Source organism: Schistocerca cancellata, chromosome 4 (genome assembly GCF_023864275.1).
Source record: "Schistocerca cancellata isolate TAMUIC-IGC-003103 chromosome 4, iqSchCanc2.1, whole genome shotgun sequence".
Lineage (NCBI taxonomy): Eukaryota > Metazoa > Arthropoda > Insecta > Orthoptera > Acrididae > Schistocerca > Schistocerca cancellata.
The window spans coordinates 848,533,624-848,552,727 of NC_064629.1; the positions used below are offsets into that span (position 1 = coordinate 848,533,624).

The 19,104-nt window shown below is 42.6% G+C and overlaps 1 non-coding gene across 1 annotated transcript; it reads left to right on the top strand.

Moving 5' to 3' along the window:
* Positions 1–238: 238 nt before the first annotated feature.
* On the top strand, positions 239–313 carry Trnas-cga (transfer RNA serine (anticodon CGA)). Its single transcript has one exon. It is a non-coding gene; the product is annotated as a tRNA-Ser (tRNA).
* Positions 314–19,104: the final 18,791 nt, after the last annotated feature.

A 19,104-nucleotide genomic window follows, 5' to 3' on the forward strand; every position in this document is an offset into this window, starting at 1 on the left:
GCAGATTAAAACTGTGTGCCGGACCGAGACTCGAACTCTGGACCTTTGCCTTTTGCGGGCAGAGTGAAAATCTCATTCTGGAAACATCTCAAAGGCTGTGGCTAAGCCATTTCTCCACAATGTTCTTTCTTTCAGGACAGCTAGTTCTGCAAGGTTTGCAGGAGAGCTTCTGTAAAGTTTTGAAAGTAGGAGACGAGGTACTGGTGGAATTAAAGCTGTAAGGACGGGGTGTGAGTCATGCTTGGGTAGCTCAGTCGGTAGAGCACTTGCCCGCGAAAGGCAAAGGTCCCGAGTTCGAGTCTCGGCCCAGCACAGAGTTTTAATCTGCCAGGAAGTTTCATATCAGCGCACACTTCGCTGCAGAGTGAAAATCTCATTCTAACTTCAATGCAGCTATCATACTAGCACCACCATTTGAGCAAGTCTTGTTGCATGGCAGTCTTCATATAGTTTCAAACTGTGACTTCATATCTGCTATTTTAGTGTGTCTATCTGCATGTTAAGTTTTGTCATTTGTCAGTGTTACTGCTGGTGAGAAGTATTTGTGCACATTACAGGACCAGTGGCATCAGCTTTCACCTCTCTGCCTGCTCCTACATCCTTGTCTTGATTGCTGCCGATTTTTGCATATTGATAAACCACCCTTAAATAGTTTACTTCCTAAATCTTGCAATGGCATGTCTGTTGGTGCTGCAATAACATTGTGGATGTGGAAGTTCACAAAGCCATAATATGTGTAAAGACAGTTCAGGTTGAAGTTCTGTGTCTGCTATGTATGTACAGTTTTGGACGCTTGTGAAGGAGTCTTATCACTCAAGTTTTCATCTGCAAGAATCTTTTGTAATCACAGTTCTAGTGACAGCACACATCATCTCATGACAGCTTTCCTTAGAGCAGCTCAACTTTGCTGTAACAAGATCTATCAGTGTTACTGAACATTCAGTGCTGTTGAAATATACATTCACCTTTTATGAGCCAAAGATGGAATCACGTCAACCAGAATATAGGAAATTTAACATTTCCATGTCACACGTACACACTCCCTTTTTGCATATTTATGTCTGCCATGTCATTTTGCAGTGAATTAAAAGCCATGGATGCCGATCTTGGATTGAGCAGTAAGCCTTGTTCTGTTCTGATTCCAGTTTCAGGGGCTTGCATCAATGGATCCATTGTCTCTGACAATATGTTCCACTGTTACCTTTGCTTTCCTTTTCCTTTTTGTGGTCATCACTATGGGAGCTAGCAATTATTCTCTCATTTGATGATAAATATTGTCCTATATTCAATAATAACTTTATTATGCAAGTATAGGATGAAAAACAGAACAGGAGATAAACAAATGTAAAGAATAACCGCAACTATGCCGATGGTGCAGAGGTACTTTTTATAGTCCATGGTGGTTTCACTCACTTGTCACAGCAAAGTGTATTGTGGTGTTGCCACAAATCTTGGTTAGGCATCTCCCATCCTCAGATCTAGTTTTATGTGGTCATTCCACTTTAACTGGCTCTGCACACACAGTCCTAGATATTTTAAAAATTGTGACTTACTCCCATAATTTCTCATCAGTGGTCTAATATATCAATAATGGCTCTTTCCTCCTATTTTGTGCTATATTTTACATTTTCTGTGTTGAGGACCAACTACCAATCCTTTTACCAAGTGTCAACCCTCTGCAGATCTTCCTGCATTTGCTACAGTGTTTTAATATTACAACTTTCCTATACACAATAACAGTATCAATAGACAGCCTTACAAAGCTTCTGATGTCATCCACTAGGTCATTTACATACAAATCAGGAGCAGTTCTGTACTACTCCCATTAAGAGTTATGTGGCAAGTTCTGTTGCTACAAAGTCTTCGATCCAATAAAAAAGCTGGGCTGTTATTCTGTAAACTAATAGTTTGTTCCGTACATGACATTGTGGACCTGTTCTTAACGACTCCTGGACATCAATGAAGATGGAATCAACCCAGTCACTGCTACCAACAGAGAAGTCAGAGTTTTAGAAGATAAATGTCTGCAGCATCCATGTACAAAGAAGAGTTTTTGTTTCCAAAAATGACAGATTAATGACATCTCCTTCAATTCACAAAAGGTATTAAGTAAGGGTCCACACTATACTGTAGTGAAGAAACTACATTAGTATAAAACATTTTCTGTATTTCTACAATGGACTGATGTCAGCAATACAGACCTATAGCAATGTACCTCTATCATTTCTCTGTTCTTGAAAATAAGAATATCATGCACCTTTCATCAATTTGTTGAAGTGCTTCATCATTTTAGTGATTTACAATCAACTGTTACTAGGATATTAGCAAGTTTTGTCAGATAATCTGTTTGGAAACATCAAGACATCCAATGAGGTCAGATCACTTTTCCTCCACTTAACAGTTTTAGCTGATCTTCTGTTTCATTATCACTTATATCATTAGCTGCCATTTTGGCATTATGAGACATTTGGATGGACTGTTTATGGAATAACATTCTTCAGTGAGACACTTAAAAAGAAAAGGGAAAAAAAATATTTTCAACTAATTTGTATCGTCCCCGATTTTGGGGCCAGTATAATCACTGAGTAAGTGGATATATCACTTTAATGTAGTGACATAGTGAATAACTTATTGATAGGTTTTTACTTTCAGATTCACTGAAAGGTTCCTACGCTTCTCCCCTTACGTATGTGGTGGTAATGTCCAGCCTCTGCTTGACAACAAGGTCTTTATTTTGGTTGAACCTTGCATGAAGCACTCTTTACTGTTGTAACAGCTTCATAACACATCTAATGATCTGTCTATGGTCTTCTCTATACCTCACAACCTGGATTGACCCATTTGTTTTTAAAATATACTGCATAATACTGATTTTTAATTTTATGCTTTGGCGCTCCACTGATGACTGAAATATATTCAACCACCAGAATTCAAACTGGCTTCATCCAGGCCAAAACATCAGCAAGTATTAGTGGCCTTGGCTATGAAGGCATGTATGTGTGTAAGTTGTCTCTTTTTAACTGATGGTAAGGTCTTTGTGAAGCATGAAAACCATCTGAGGATATGACACAAGAAATCATATTGGGGACAGGTGTGAAGATGAACAGCTGTATACAAATGCCTCAGGAAGATCTTTGCAATATTGAAAGAGAATTGGTCATTTCTGCAGAAGATGGTGACAAGGCTGTTGGAGGTTGAAATTTTGTGTGAGAAGTTTTGCAGTTCTTAAAGATGAAGGTTTTTTTTTTTTTTTTTTTTTTTTTTTTTTTTTTACAATGTCACCAGAGATGTGTAGACTGACTTGTAGGGAGGAGTTCTGTTAAGCAGAATAGGATCAAATGAAATGAATTGATCAAAAAGGTAATGTATAAGTCATGACAATTGAAATTTTGAGACAGAATGGGACTTAAATCTGGATTTCCTGGTTTTCATTAGTAGTATCCTTAACCATTATGTTATATATGAGCCTGATTCAAATTTTCATGTATCATTCATGTTTCAAACTCTGATTTCCAAACATACCATAGGTCCTCCCACACAGTCTTTTGGGTACAAACCACTGGGGAACAAATTTGGTGGAGGGGTACTCTGATATTTGTGCAGGACTTACAGTGGTCTAATTTTCAAGCATAATTTTAGAAATTTTGTGGTTATAGACTCTAACACCCAATTCAGATGGTATGGTGGATGTTGTGACTCACCGATCTTTCAAAGTGCCGCCATGCAGTTACGCACGTCCTCTATATGCGGCGCTGTCTGCCAGCCATGCAGCAGCAGCGCCACCTAAGCGGCCAGCCAGCCAACGGCCGCTAGACTTGGACTCAGTTATGATTTGACTGTTAAAATGTACACACGTCTTACTCTGTTTACTTGATCTGTGACTTTCATGTATTGCGTCTTCTTTGAAATATATTTGTTCAACTTGAAGTTATAACAATTGGTGACGAGGATGGGATTTTTCTTTTCCATCGTTGACCCACATGTTTCCATGGCTACTTTAGAGCAACTATTGCAAGGTCTCATAGAACAGCAACCGCTTCTCACATATGCGATTCGTGATTTTGTCGCGGCATCAAATGCGGGGCGTCTCTCGTCATTGTCTCTACCTACTTTTCCTCCTTACGACGAGACGGCAGAAAACTGGTCTGATTACAAAAAACGTTTTTGACAGCACTTCTTGGCATTTCATGTCGTGGACGAACAAACATGTAAGTCTCTGTTCCTTTCATGGATTTCACCTCAAATGTATCGGTTGTTGTCGCAATTGGCTCCTTTGAAAGATCCTGCATCTTAGTCCTTTGCTGAAATGTGCTCACTTCTGTCCGTCTATTTTCAATAGCAAACACATGTGGTAGCCTCTTGTGTTGCCTTATATCATTGTCAAAAACAACCGAATCAATCCTATCACACTTGGGCTGCTGAACTTCACGGCCTCAGTAGAAAGTGTCAATTTGTTACTGAAGTTCACAAAGAATCCTTCGCCGATCCCATGGTATGGAATGCTATTATCCGGTCGATGCCCGGCAAAGAAGTTAGGCAACGTGCTCTTCAGTTGGCAAATCTGACTCTAGATGAAGTCCTATCCACCGCGCAGTCTTTTGAAAGCACTGCTGGAGCCAAATAGAGGCATGGGGCGACGTCGGGGAAATACAACCTCTGTGCGATGTTGACAAAGCGTGTGGCATGTCCCCACCGGCCAACGTGGCTGCAGTACCTTCCAAGTGCAGCCTCGGCCTAACCATAAACGAACCTCTAAGAAACTGCAGCAAAACCCACAGCAACTTCCTTCCTGTCCGCGGTGTTTTACGAAACATTCACGAGAAGATTGTCCACAACATTGGGCCGTGTGTCATAAATGCTAAAAAAAGCATCATGTGTCATCTGTTTGCAAATCCGACTGCATACATCATGTTCATGAACATGACACTGATTCTGATTCTATGTTGTCTGTAAATTGTATTTCTTCCCTTTGAGGGAAGTTATTCCTCACTGTCCATATACTTAGTTGAGATGTTCGCATGCAGGTGGATACTAGTTCTGCTGCCACTATCATCAATTCTCAGATGCATCTTCAGTTGGGTTCTCCAATCCTGTCACTAGGCAATTACAGACGTACAATAAACAGAAGATTTCTCTCTTGGGACAATTTGATGCTGAGGTATCTTACAAATCTGTCATTCACACTGTTCCCGTATTTGTGGTCGACCATAGTAATGCAGAGAATCTTTTTGGTTTTGATGCCTTTCGCGTTTTTGGGTTCTCCATAGATGACTCTGTCAATATCATCTCTGATGCTATTCCTTATGCTCAATTGGATTCCTTGTCAACGAAATTTTCATCCCTTTTTTCCCCTGGGTTAGGCTGTGCAAACGACATTGAAGCTCATATCACGCTCAAACCCACTGTTCGGCCTAAGTTTTTTCGGGCTCGGTCCATTCCTGTGGCCCTTTGTGATCAGGTCAAATGGGAGCTGAATCGTCTCACTGCTTCAGGGGTCTTGCTTCCTGTCACTTACAGTGAGTGGTCCTCTTCTGTTGTTGTCGTTGCTAAGCCAAGTGGTGATATTCGACTCTGTGGCGATTTCAAAGCCACTGTAAATGCTCAATGCCTTATCAACACTTACCCTATGCCTCGACCTGAATAATTGTGCACTAAACTTGTTGGAGGCCAGTATTTTTCTAAACTTGACCTGTCAGTTTCTGGTCCTTAACATGCCTTTCGGCCTCTATCAATACCACCGATTGCATACTATCACAAGTTTTTACCGTCTGCTGCTTTGGTGGCTCAGCCGTTGCATCGTCTGTTGCATAAAAACATGCCTTTTCACTGGTCCGCGTCATGTGATGCAGCTTTCCAGAAATTGAAGACTGTGCTGAAACAGGCCTCGTGCCTGGCAACTTATAAACCTGGCCAACATCTTGTTCTTGCCATGGACACCTCTCAATAAGGGGTCGGTGCAGTCCTTGCGCACCGTTTTTCTGATGGTTCCGAACAACCCATTGCTTATGCCTCCAAAATGCTCACGGATGCCCAACAAAAGTATTCTCAAACTGAAAAAGAAGCTTTGGCCATTATTTATGCTCTTCAAAAGTTTGGTGTTTTTCCTCTATGGATCCAAATTTCATCTTGTTACAGATCACAAACCACTTGTTTCCTTGTTTCATCCATCAACGTCACTTCCCGACAAGGCTCCAGCGTTGGGCTCTTTACTTGTCTCGTTTCAATTATGAGATTCATTTCTGGCCGACAGCTCAACATGCAAATGCTGATGCACTGTCTCACCTTCCCATGGGTCCTGATCTGGCATTCGATAGAGACGAACTTTTGTGTTTCCACCTGGATGTTGCGAGCAGCGGGTTGTGGACGGGTTCCCCATCACCGGGGACCTGCTGGTGGCTGCTATGGGTTCTGACCCTACCCTCTCCCGGGTTTTACGCTGTATTCAGAAGGGTTGGCCACATCGTCCATCCGCTAAGACTTCTGATCCATTGCAGAACTACTATGCTTTGCATTACTGCGTCACGGCTAGGGATGGTGTTATCCTCCTTTCCACCGAAAATGCTTCATGTGTTGTGGTACCTGCGTCTTTGTGTGCTTCGGTCTTGCGCCTCCTTCCCCAAGGGCACTGGGGTGTCTCTCGCACAAAATCTCTGGCGCGCTGTCATGTGTACTGGCCCAGCATCAACTCTGAAATCACACACATGGTCGCTGCCTGCGGCCCTTGTGCATCACAGGCCGCCGCCCCGAAGTCATCTTTGTCACCGTGGCCTTCGCCTGAGAAGCCCTGGGAGTGTATTCATGCTGACTTCGCGGGACCTTTTTCAGGTACTTATTGGCTTCTCATTATTGACGCCTACTCTAACTTTCCTTTCATTGTCCGTTGCACGTCGCCTACCACTGCAGCAACCACCAACGCTCTAGCTCGCATTTTCTCTTTGGAAGGCCTCCCCTCTACTCTCATTACTGATAATGGTCCACAATTTGCCTCTTCTGATTTTGCGGATTTTTGTGCCCGTCACGGCGTCATACATGTCACAGCCCCTCCGTTCCATCCACAGTCAAGTGGTGAGGCTGAATGACTGGTCCGCACATTTAAGGCTCAGATTAGGAAACTCCTGACTTCTTCTGCTGATGATGCGCTTCTCCAATTTCTTCTTACCGTTTAACCCCCATGGGCGACCACAGCCCGGCTGAGCTCTTACATGGCCGACAGCCCCACACGCCACTCCATCTTTTGCGGCCTTCCACCTCACGGCCGCAGGTGGCTTCGCTTGGCCGGTTCACTGACAGTGACCTTGTATGGGTACGGGGATATGGCAGGTGGCCAAAATGGAGTCCTAGCTGCATCTTAGGACACTGTGACCAATGCCTGTATGAAATCCAGATGGACACGGGTGTTGCAGTGCGTCATTCAGACTAGCTTTGGCCTCGTGTGCTGGCAACGCCTGTTCCAGATGCCGCTACACCACCTTCGGCACTACCTGATGCTCGGGATACTGGAATCTCTCATTACTCACAGCGCAGTCCTCTCACCATCATATCGGTGCCAGCACAAGAACTGATGCCACCAAGAGATGTGCCCATGCAGGAACCAGATGACCATCATCTGTTGGAGCAACTCTACTCGCCTCCTTCTCCTACGGACACGGACACATCACCCATGTCTCCTGTTATAACAACCGGGCTTGCCGCAATGGGCAGATTGGTGCACGGGCCCCCAGCAGATTCGACCCCCATGTCTCCTGTCATCTCGACCCATTATCATCAGGGACACTTCCGTCCGTACAGGAAACCTCCTCCTCGAGACTTTACAGCCAGTCAAACAACACCTATGGACATTAGCAATCTACAGGCCACCTCCGTCAAGACCTGTGCAAAAACTTCAAAGGGGGGAAAAGTGTTGTGACTCGCCGATCTTTCAAAGTGCCGCCACGCAGTTACGCACGTCCTCTACATGTGGCGCTGTCTACCATTCATGCAGCAGCAGCGCCACCTATGTGGCCAGCCAGCCAGCGGCCGCTAGACTTGGACTCAGTTATGATTTGACTGTTAAAGTGTACACACGTCTTACTCTGTTTACTTGATGTGTGACTTTCATGTATTGCATCTTCCTTGAAATATATTTGTTCAACTTGAAGTTATTACAGTGGACCACACTGCCTTTGATTTATTTTTATGTCTTAAAACGAACCTTATGTTTGCCCATTATTTTTCTGCATTCATAAGATTATTAAATATAATTATATAATTCTGAACATATTCAACAACACTTCACACTTCCAGTGATCCATTTTAATTTAATTGACACATGGTGTGTGTTTTTAGGCTTTCTCAGCAATGATAGTAATGAAATATTCTTGGGTATTCAGCCATGGTAGTGTCATCCAAATGGTGCGACATTTCCTCAAGATGACTTGCTGCCATCTTCAAGTGGTCTTGACAACTGATTGTCTTCCACTGGATACCATCTTATATATCCCCTACCTCCTGATGTTGATCTCAAGCCCATGATGCCCAGGCATGGCTCCACTGCCAAAGTGGTCTTCAACTGGTGCACCATAACACCTGAGTTCATTTAGTAAGTGTGATGTGAGTGAATCTTTTCGCCGATTATCACGGTGCTTTCAGCACATTCAAGGCTGGCTCCCAAACGTTACTGAGTTAGAAGTCACTGTCTTCCTTTTTTCCCAAATGACCCTTTTGGAGGGTATGAAAAATCAATATTGTTTCTTCATCATTGTTTTCTGTAGTTTTCTCTGTGCCAACACTTCCTTCTTATAGCCAGATATCCATAGATTCTTTAGAAACATTGTTACAGAATGTGGTGGTGTGTTTTAAGAACTTGGTTCCTGTCATAATTCACTCTGTATCCTTTGGTCCTTTGGAGACACAGTGATCTGTGGCAGTTGACTTTGTTGGTTATTCTTTATCTGTGTAATGCTTGTACTCCATGCATATTTCCTGCACTGTCAATAGAGACTGACCTATGCATATATTCCTGCACTCGCATGGGGTGTGGTAGCCTATTGCTTACTGCAGTCCTAGGTCATCCTTAAAATATCCCAACAAGGCTTTCATCTCTGCTGATGCGTGATATCCACACTTGGTGTGCCGATTATTTTCCTAACTTCTGCTCGTGTGTTACCAAAATAAGACATCAAAATTGTTGCAACAGGTTTCTCTTCTTCATCTGGAAGCTATGGCCTAGGCTCTTTTTGGTTTTATGGCACACTGGATCTGATCTAGTTCTAATCTTGCCACACGGACATGTGTCAACAGGACTTTTTCCAACATCTGAACTGCCTGCACTAAAACACCAAGTACACAACCGAGATACACAGAATTTCTGGACATACTCATCAAGTGAAAGTCAGATGGTACACTGGCGCCCAGTGTTTACCATAAACCAGTGCACACAGATTTATACTTGTATACCACCAGCTGTCATGCCTCCATGCAGTATTGCAAGAAAACTATCAAAAAATAATGTCAAGTGTGTATTGTGCCTGCTTCCCAAGATGAAAGCCTTTCTGGGGTCTGCTGAGGACCGCCTAGTGCTCTGGAAACCTGTAGAGTACCACATCCGACACCACTGTGGGAGAATGCACATAGGTCAGGCTGTTTGGAAGGTATAGGAAATATGCGCAGAGCATCTGCACCACATAGATAAAGAAAAACCAACAAAGTCATCTGTCACAAAGAACAGCATAGCAGTCAACTTGTGGATGAAGATGACACAGTTCAATTTATTGGACTAAAGGTGGACAGGAACTCAGGCTGAAATGTTCATGTTTCTTTACTATCAAATAACTCACGCAGTTTTGTGTTGTCATACATCTAGTAGTAAATGCTTCTGATGTGAGTATAGGAAAAACGCATATAATTTTGAATCTGTCATTAGGTATTGTATAGTTTTCTGGTGAAATTTAAATAGCACATCTCAGATATTGACACTGCAAAAGAAAAATGCCAGATACATGTACACTGCACTGCAAAAAGAATCTCATTGCCCATTAATTAGGAAAGTATAAACACTTACTGTTTCCTTCCACTACATTTACAAAATTACAATCCTACACAGCAAACAAAAATTATTTGAGGTAATTGTGCTAGCCACACATCCAACACCAGAAAAAAAAAAAAAAAAAAAAAAAAAAAAAAAGAAAGAAAGATTATTTTATGCTTCCCACAGACCTTTTGAAACTATATGCACAGTCTCCAAAATACTTGGGGTTGAAAATATGTAATAAATTAACAGGCACAAACCTACTTAATATGAACCCAGATTCTCTAAAAATTATGTTGCAAGTGCTTCTGTGGGAGAAATGCTGCTATTCAGTAGAAGAATTTATAGGGATAAAGTGATAATTTAAGGAAGGTGAAGCTTAGTATTAGTTGAACACATCAATGACCAATTAAAAATATTTTTAGAATGACTTACAAAACTGAGACAGGGATTTTCAGAAGCAGAAAATAACTCTTGTTCCTCGTCTTTCATTAGAAGTTTGCTTATCCCTTCATTTTCATTATCCTTCTTATTTACAATCAGTTCCTGTAACTTTACTTTTTCTTCTTCTTGCTGTAAGAGAACATTTCCACAACATTATTGCAGCCTAAACATTTTAAAAAGTTTGTGAAACAGTACCAATCAGTCAGCTGAGCTCATGAAACAGTTACAGTAATTAAACACACAATGAAATCTATGTTGTTGATTGAAAATAGTTAACAGTTTCTGAAAGAAAGATAATGTATCTATAAGTTTTATATTTTACTTTTAAAAATATTTGTAGCAGATATTTTGAGTTTCAGACTGACTATAAAACAGAAAAATAGGATGTGCTTAACATATCTCGTACTGTGATGATGTGCATGTAAAATAATTGAAGAAAACCAAGCTCAAAAACATATAAATCTTTTCTGGTTTAAATTTACTTGTCTTAATCAAAGAAACTGCACACACAATTTTTTTTAGCTGAAAATCTATCTTCTGTGAATACATTTGTTTTGCCTTTGTTAGTTCATTTTTCAAACAATGGGAACTTCAGGTTGGAATATCAACAAGCAAGCACACCTCATGCACACATGACTGCCATCTACAGCAGATCAGGCCATCACTCCGGTCCAAGCTTTTGCATGAAGTGTGCGCGCTTGGGTGAATGAATGTGTGTGTTTTCTTTTCTAAAGAAAGCTTTGGCTAAAATCTAAACATGTAACAGCCTTTCCATTGTGCTTGTCTGCAACTCAATGCATCATCTTTATGGTGAGTAGCAATCTATCCTTTTCCTTACATTGTTAGTCCATTTTTCTGAAGTTCTCACTTCACTGATTCTGTTTCAGTAGGTGTAGGGTGCTGAGGTAGTCCTCAACAAGCAGCCATAATTGTGAGGCTTAAATTGAGTGAGCTGGTCTTGTAAGCTCAGACTAAGATTGATCTTTCACACTGTTCAAATTAAAACATGACACTCTATTTTGATGTCAATAGGATGTACGCACTGCGATGCATTTCAAAGGTGTGTACATGAATGTTTATACACTGACAAGTCAAAACATTAAGATCACCTGCTTAATAGGATGTTGGTCCACCTCTGAAACACAACATAGCAGCAATTCTGCATGGCATGGATCTGACAAATTCTTGGTTTGTTTCCAGAAGTACTTTGCATCACATGACTGTATACAGCTCACAAAGTTCTTGTAAATTATGAACTGGTGGTTTGTGGAAACGGAGCTGATGCATGATAGTGTCTCAGGTTCAGATTATGGGAATTTGGTGGCCAAGACATCAATGTGAGTTCACTATTATTTTACTGAATCACTGTAGCACCATTCTGCCTTCGGACATGGGCTGTTATCTTGCTAGAAGATGCCTGCATGATAGTGTCTCAGGTTCAGATTATGGGAATTTGGTGGCCAAGACATCAATGTGAGTTCACTATTATTTTACTGAATCACTGTAGCACCATTCTACCTTTGGACATGGGCTGTTATCTTGCTAGAAGATGCCATCACCATCAGGGAAGACATGAAAGGATGCAGGGTGCCCACAATGATGTTCACATTGTCCACAGTTTTCGTGGAAATGGTGCCTTGTATTACTACCACAGGACTCACAGTAGCCTACGTGAATGCCCCCTTTAGTACAATACTGCCCATAGCCGCCTGTGTCTGTCAGAGTTAAATGTTTTGAGCAGCCACTTGCCTAGATGATGAAGTATCCAGACATAACCACTGACCTGGTATAAAGAGATAGTGATTCATCACACCAGGAAATATGCTTCCATTGAACCACAGTATAATCTCAATTGATCCTGTGGCCACTGTAATTATAATTGATGATGCCATTGGGTCAAAATGGGAACACATAAGGATGGACTGCTGCAGAGCCCCATGTTCAACAACATACACTGAATGGTGTGTTATCAAACATTTGTGCCTGCATCATCATTGTACTCTGTTGTCATACCTGCTGAAGACTGCTACCTGTCCTGCTTTACAGAGTGGACAAGCCTCTGACCTCCAAATTCAATGATGAGGCCTGGACATCCAACACTTAATTGTCTACTTGTGGTTTCACAGTCCTTCAACTTCTTTCCATAGATGTTCATGACAATAGTACACATTATGAACAGTGTTACCATTTCACAAATGTTCATGCTCAGGTGCCAAGCCATAACAATCTGCTGTTAGTTAAAGTTTCTTACATCAGTGGTGTTCCCCAGTAGCAAATTGTATGATCCCCCATATTTCTTTGCTCTGTTTATATGCTTCCTGTACCACAACACGTGCCCACAATGCAAATCAAGTGTCACTTAATCTTGCAACAGGCAGTGGTCATAATATTTTGGATCATTGGCGTACGTTCTGTATTAGTCCTTATTTATCTTCAACACCATTTTCTTGTATATATACACACAGTTTGTCAAGTCAGAATATGAAATGGTTTGATGAAAATAGAACATTTATACACTCTTTGGTCTACATCTTTAATATTATTTCCTCTATAGATATATATGTTTATATCAATGTCAAACTCTTTATGTAATTGCATGCTTATAAAAATGACTTTCGTTTCTTACAAACATACCCACCCATGCGCACACACACACACACACACACACACACACACACACACACACAGAGGTGTTGATAAATGACAATATGTAACTGATTTAACTGATTAGTGAAGAGCACCACAATACAGTGTTTCAGGGACATCCAAGAGATAGCTGTTTATACATACACAATGCACATAACAATATTGTTAAATGGTAGATTTTCACCAGTTGGTCTCTTTTGTGACCTATCATAGATGTTTAATTGTGCTAAACATAGCATTTAATTAGAGGCCTTGGAAAATCCAGGATGGAATGTAACAATATAATAAAAAGGAAAGTTGCTACTCACCATATAGCGGAGATGCTGAGTCACAGATAAGCACAACAAAGAGATTGTCACAAATAAAGCTTTCAGCCAGTAAGGACTTCATCAACAATAGACAACACACGCACACACATGCAAATGCAACTCGACTCACACACACAACTGCAGTTTGAGGCAACTGAAACCACACTGCGAGCAGCAGCACCAGTGTGTAATGGGAGTTGTGACTGGGTGGGGGTAAGAAGGAGGCTGGGGTGGGGAGGTGGAGGGATAATATGGTAGGGGTGGCAGACAGTGAAGTGCTGCAGGTTAGATGGAGGCCAGGGGAGAGGTGGGAGGGGGAAATAACAGAAAAGGAGAGAAGTAAAAAGACTGGGTGTGATGATGGAGTGATGGTTGTGTAGTGCTGGAATGGGAGCAGCGAAGGAGCTGGATGGGTGAGGACAGTGAATAATGAAGGTTGAGGACAGGAGGGTTATGGGAACGTAGGATGTATTGCATGGAAAGTTCCCATCTGCACAATTCAGAAAAGCTCGTGTTAGTGGGAAGGATCTGTATGGCACTGGCTGTGAAGCAGTCATTGACATGAAGGATGTCATGTTTGGCAGTGTGCTCAACAACAGGGTGGTCCACTTGTTTCTTGGCCACAGTCTGTTGGTGGCCATTCATGTGGACAGACAGCTTGTTGGTTGTCATGCACACATAGAATGCAGCATAGTGGCTGCAGCTTAGCTTGTAGATCACACGGCTGGTTTCACAGGAAGCCCCGCCTTTGATGGGATAGGTGATGTTTCTGACCGGATTGGAGTAGGTGGTGGTGGGAGGATGTATGGGGCAGGTCTTGAATCTAGGTATATTACAGGGGTATGAGCCATGAGGTAAGGGGTTGGAAGCAGGGGTTGTGTATGGATGGACATGTATTTTGTGTAGGTTCGCTGGACAGCAGAAACTCATGAGTGAGGGTTTGGAAGAGTAGTGGGCGGGATATTTCTCATTTCAGGGCATGATGACAGGCAGTCAAAACCCTGACGAAGAATGTAAGTCAGTTGCTCCAGTCCTGAGTGGTACTGAGTTACAAAGGGAATGCTCCTCTGTGACCGGACAGTGGGGCATTAGGAAGTGATGGGAGACTGGAAAGATAAGGCATGAGAGATTTTTTTTCTACAAGGTTGGGAGGATAATTACAGTCTGTGAAGGCTTCAGTGAGACCCTCAGAATATTTCAAGGAGGTGTGATGACCATGGGTGGCTACACTGTACGGAAGGGCCTTCTTGGTGTGGAGCAGGTGGGAGCTGCCAAAGTGGAGGTATTGCTGGTGGTTAGTAGGTTTGATACAGACAGAGGTACTGATGTAGACATCTTTGAGGTGGAGGTCAACATCTAGGAAGATTGCTTGTTGGGTTGAGTAGGACAAGGTGAAGCAAAAGTTGTTGAGGTTCTGGGGGAATGTGGATTTGCGATCTAGATCACAAAGATGTCATTAATGAATCTGAACCAGGTGAGTGGTTTAGGATTCTTGGTTTCAAGGAAGGATTCCTCTACATGGCCCATGAATAGGTTGGCATAGGATGGTGCCATGCAGATGAACATAGCTGTACGAAGATTTGTTTGTAGGTAATGCCTTCAAAGTAAAAGTAATTGTGGGTAAGCATATAGTTGGTCATGGCAATTAGGAAGAAGGTTGTTGGTTTGAAATCCATTGGACATTGGGGAAGGTAGTGTTCAATAGTGGTAAGGTTCTGGTACCGCACGCCGCAGAATTTGAATACGCGCCAGACGTCATGGACGTCGAAGACCCATAGAGGTCTCTGCACCATCGCGCTGTAAGCTGTGGTGGCGTGCGCCTCCTGGCCCGCTTTTAGTGTGAGGGTGCCACAGTGGAACACATGTTCCGGCGGCCAATAGTGGGGCCCCCGATAGCATACTCAAGCACCTGCCTCTCGCTCAGCCAGCCAGTCCAATCTTGCGTACGTCGGTTTACACCTTGCTTCATGCTGGACAGCTTTCTTCCTTGTTCTGTGTACGAGTGGACTAGTTTGTTGCCTTGTGACTCTGTTGTTTGATCTTGTATACATTCTGTCCTTTGTTGGTGATGTCCGTCCTCTCCTGTTGTGTTGTTGTTTGCGGGCCTCTCCGCGGGTCCCGCCGCACTTTCCGTCATTGCTATCCCGCGACTGTCCTGGTCGCAGTTACAACAAAGGTCATGGCATTAGGAATGTTAGTGTAAAGGGAGGTACCATCAATAGTGATGAGCAGGGCACCATGTGGTTAAGGGACAGGAACAGTGGAGAGTTGGTGGAGGAAATGGTTTGTATCTTTTACATAGGAGGGTTGGTTCCGGGTAATAGCTTGAAGGTGTTGGTCTATGAGACCAGAGATTCTCTCAGTGGGGCACAGTAATGGAGCATCCTGGGAGGTTAGGTTATGGACTTTAGGAAGCATGTAGAGGATGGGAATGCGGGGAATGGAAGGGAAGAGTAGAGAGTTGGACTCCAGGGTGGGTCTAAGAATTTGAGTAGTGACTGGAGCTCTAGCTGCATTTCTGGAATGGGGTCACTGTGGCAAGGTTTGTAGGAGGATTACCTGGCAGAAGGACTCTGCCGACTGTCAGATACTTCCACCTAAATACCTTGCCACAGTGACCCCATTCCAGAAATCCAGCAGGACCTCTGTTCACTGCTCAAATCCTTAGTCCCATCCCAGAATCTCTACCTGGAATCCATCTCACTACTCACCCCAAACACTCCCTGCACTCTTAACTTCTACATGCTTGCTAAGGTCCGTAACCTAACCACCCAGGATGCCCCATTGTGGCCAGTTACTGTGCCCCCACTGTGAGAATCTCTACTCTCATAGACCAACACCTTCAAACTATTACCCAGAACCTACCCTCCTATATAAAACATACCAACCACTTCCTCCACCTACTCTCCACAGTTCCTGTCTCTTTATCATATGGTGCCCTGCTCATCACTGTTGATGCTACCTCCCTTTACACTAACATTCCTAATACCCATGACCTTACCACTATTGAACACTACCTTTCCCAATGCCCAACAGATTCCAAACCAACGACCTCCTTCTTAGGCAACATGACCAACTATATGCTTACCCACAATTACTTCTCCTTTGAAGGCATTACCTACAAACAAATCTGGGGCATGGCTATGGGCACCTGCATGGCACCATCCTGTGCCAACCTAATCGTGGGCCGTCTAGAGGAATCCTTCATAAAAACCCAGAATCCTAAACCACATGCCTGGTTCAGATTCACTGATCACATCTTTGCGATCTGGATTGAGGGTGAGGACACCCTACCCACATTCCTCCAGAACCTCAACAACTTTTGCCTGACCTGGTCCTGCTCAACCCAACAAGTCACCTTCCTAGATGTTGACCTCCACTTCAAAGATGTCTACATCAGTACCTCTGTCCTTATCAAACCTACTAACCACCAGCAATACCTCCTCTTTGACAGCTCCCACCTGTTGCATACCAAGAAGTCCCTTCTGGATAATGTAGCCACCTTTGGTTGTCACATCTATAGTGATGAGTGGCCCCTCTCAGAATATACCAAGGGTCTCACTGAGGCCTCTACAGTCCTTAATTATCCTCCCAACCTTGTACAAAAACAAATCTCCCATGCCTTAACTTTCCAGTCTCCCACTACCTCCTGAAGTCCCACTGTCTGGCCACAGAGGAGCGTTCCCCTTGTAAGCCACTACCACCCAGGACTGAAGAAACTGAATTACATTCTCCACCAGGGTTTTGACTACCTCTTGCTGTGCCCTGAAATGAGAAATATCCTGCCCACTTTTCTTCTCCCCCCCCCCCCCCCCCCCACACACACAGTGGTATTTCACCATCCACCAAACCTACACAATATACTCATCTATCCTTACACAACCTCTGCCTGCTTCTAACCCCTTACCTCATGGCTCACACCCCTGTAACAGACCTAGATGCAAGACCTGTCCCATACATCCTCCCACCACCATCTACTCCAGTCCGGTCACAAACATCACCTATCCCATCAAAGAAGGGGCTACCTGTGAAACTAGTTATGTGATCTACAAGCTAAGCTGCATTCTATCTGTGCTGTATTCTATGTGGGCATGACTACCAACAAGTTGTCTGTCCGCATGAATGGCCACCAACAAACTGTGGCCAAGAAACAAGTGGACCACCTTCATTAGTCACTGTCCTCATCCATGCAGCTCCTTCCCTGTTCCCATTCCAGCACTACACAGCCATCATTCCACCATCACACCCAGTCCTTTTACTTCTCTCCTTTTCCGCTATTTACCCCTCCCCACCGCTCCCCTGACCACCATCTAACCTGCAGAACTTCACTGTCTGCCACCCCTAGGATACTATCACACCCCCTTCCTGCCGCAGTCTACATCTACATCTACATCCATACTCTGCAAGCCACCTGAAGGTGTGGGGCGGAGGAGTATCCCCACCCAGTTGCCACTCCGAATATGCACTGGTGCTGCTGCTTGCAGTGTGGTTTCAGTTGCCTCAAACACTGCAGTTGTGTGTGTGAGTTCAGTTGCATTTGTGTGTGTGTGTGTGTGTGTGTGTGTGTGTGTGTGTCTGTTGTCTATTGTTGACAAAGGCCTTACTGGCCAAAAGCTTTATTTGTGACAGTCTTTTTGTTTTGTTGTGCCTATCTGTGACTCAGCATCTCAGCTATATGGTGAGTAGCAACTTTCCTTTTCATTATATAATTAGAGACCATGCATGTTTATGGTACACTTGGTTCAGCTTATGTACAATTTGGTTTCTGTTTAAGAACCAAGATACAGAAAGTTACATTAGGCAGTTCCATTTATGCACAGAGGTACACAACAACAACTTGGGAAGAAATTACAATGGGATGCAGCTGGATTTTATCATGAACACCCTTTTGTTCTAAAGATGTGCCACTGGAAAAATAGTAAATAGTTTTATTGTGCATTTTATTAAATTGTTTTGTACAAATGAGCTAGATCCAAACTATGGAAAAATAAAACTTGACCAGGTGTATACTGTAAAAATAGTGCACCTCCTCAGCTGGTGTACTGTACTAACAACAAACAACAGAAAAAATAGAAACTTCTATGTTCTTCAGTGTGTGTATTGATTAAAGTTCAATCTAGAAAAACCTTATAGAAATTCTGCCTCAATTTTGTAGTTCATCTACTTTTAGCATATGAATAATTTTTAAATTTACAGCCTCAGAAATCAGTAAGTTAGCATACTTTGCATATTTTCATCTATTGATGGCATATGAGTTAACACAGTAGCTGTAGTTCAAGTACATTCTATTGTCCATTGATCAGTTTTACAGTGATTTTAGACATGTTATGTTGCAACTTTATACAGAAATAAACAAATTTCTTGGAAATTTGTCATTTGATACAAGTAATATTCTGTAGTAATGTTTACTGATAATATTTTTACTCAGTGATATATGATAGCCTGCACTGATTTATGCAATAGTGTAGCACACATACGGAAAGTCTGCAATCTAATTTGTTGTCATACTGCAAATAATAATAAATAATGTATTTTGAAGACTTTAAGACTTTTTTTTAGATCTTCTATGTTAAACTCACTGCATAGAAATATTATGACATTTATACATTACTGCAACACTACATCTTAGTCTGTATGTTTTATTCTGTATTTTCAGCACTACACTTTTGTTTTGCTTTTCCTTCTTTCAGGAAAATTTGA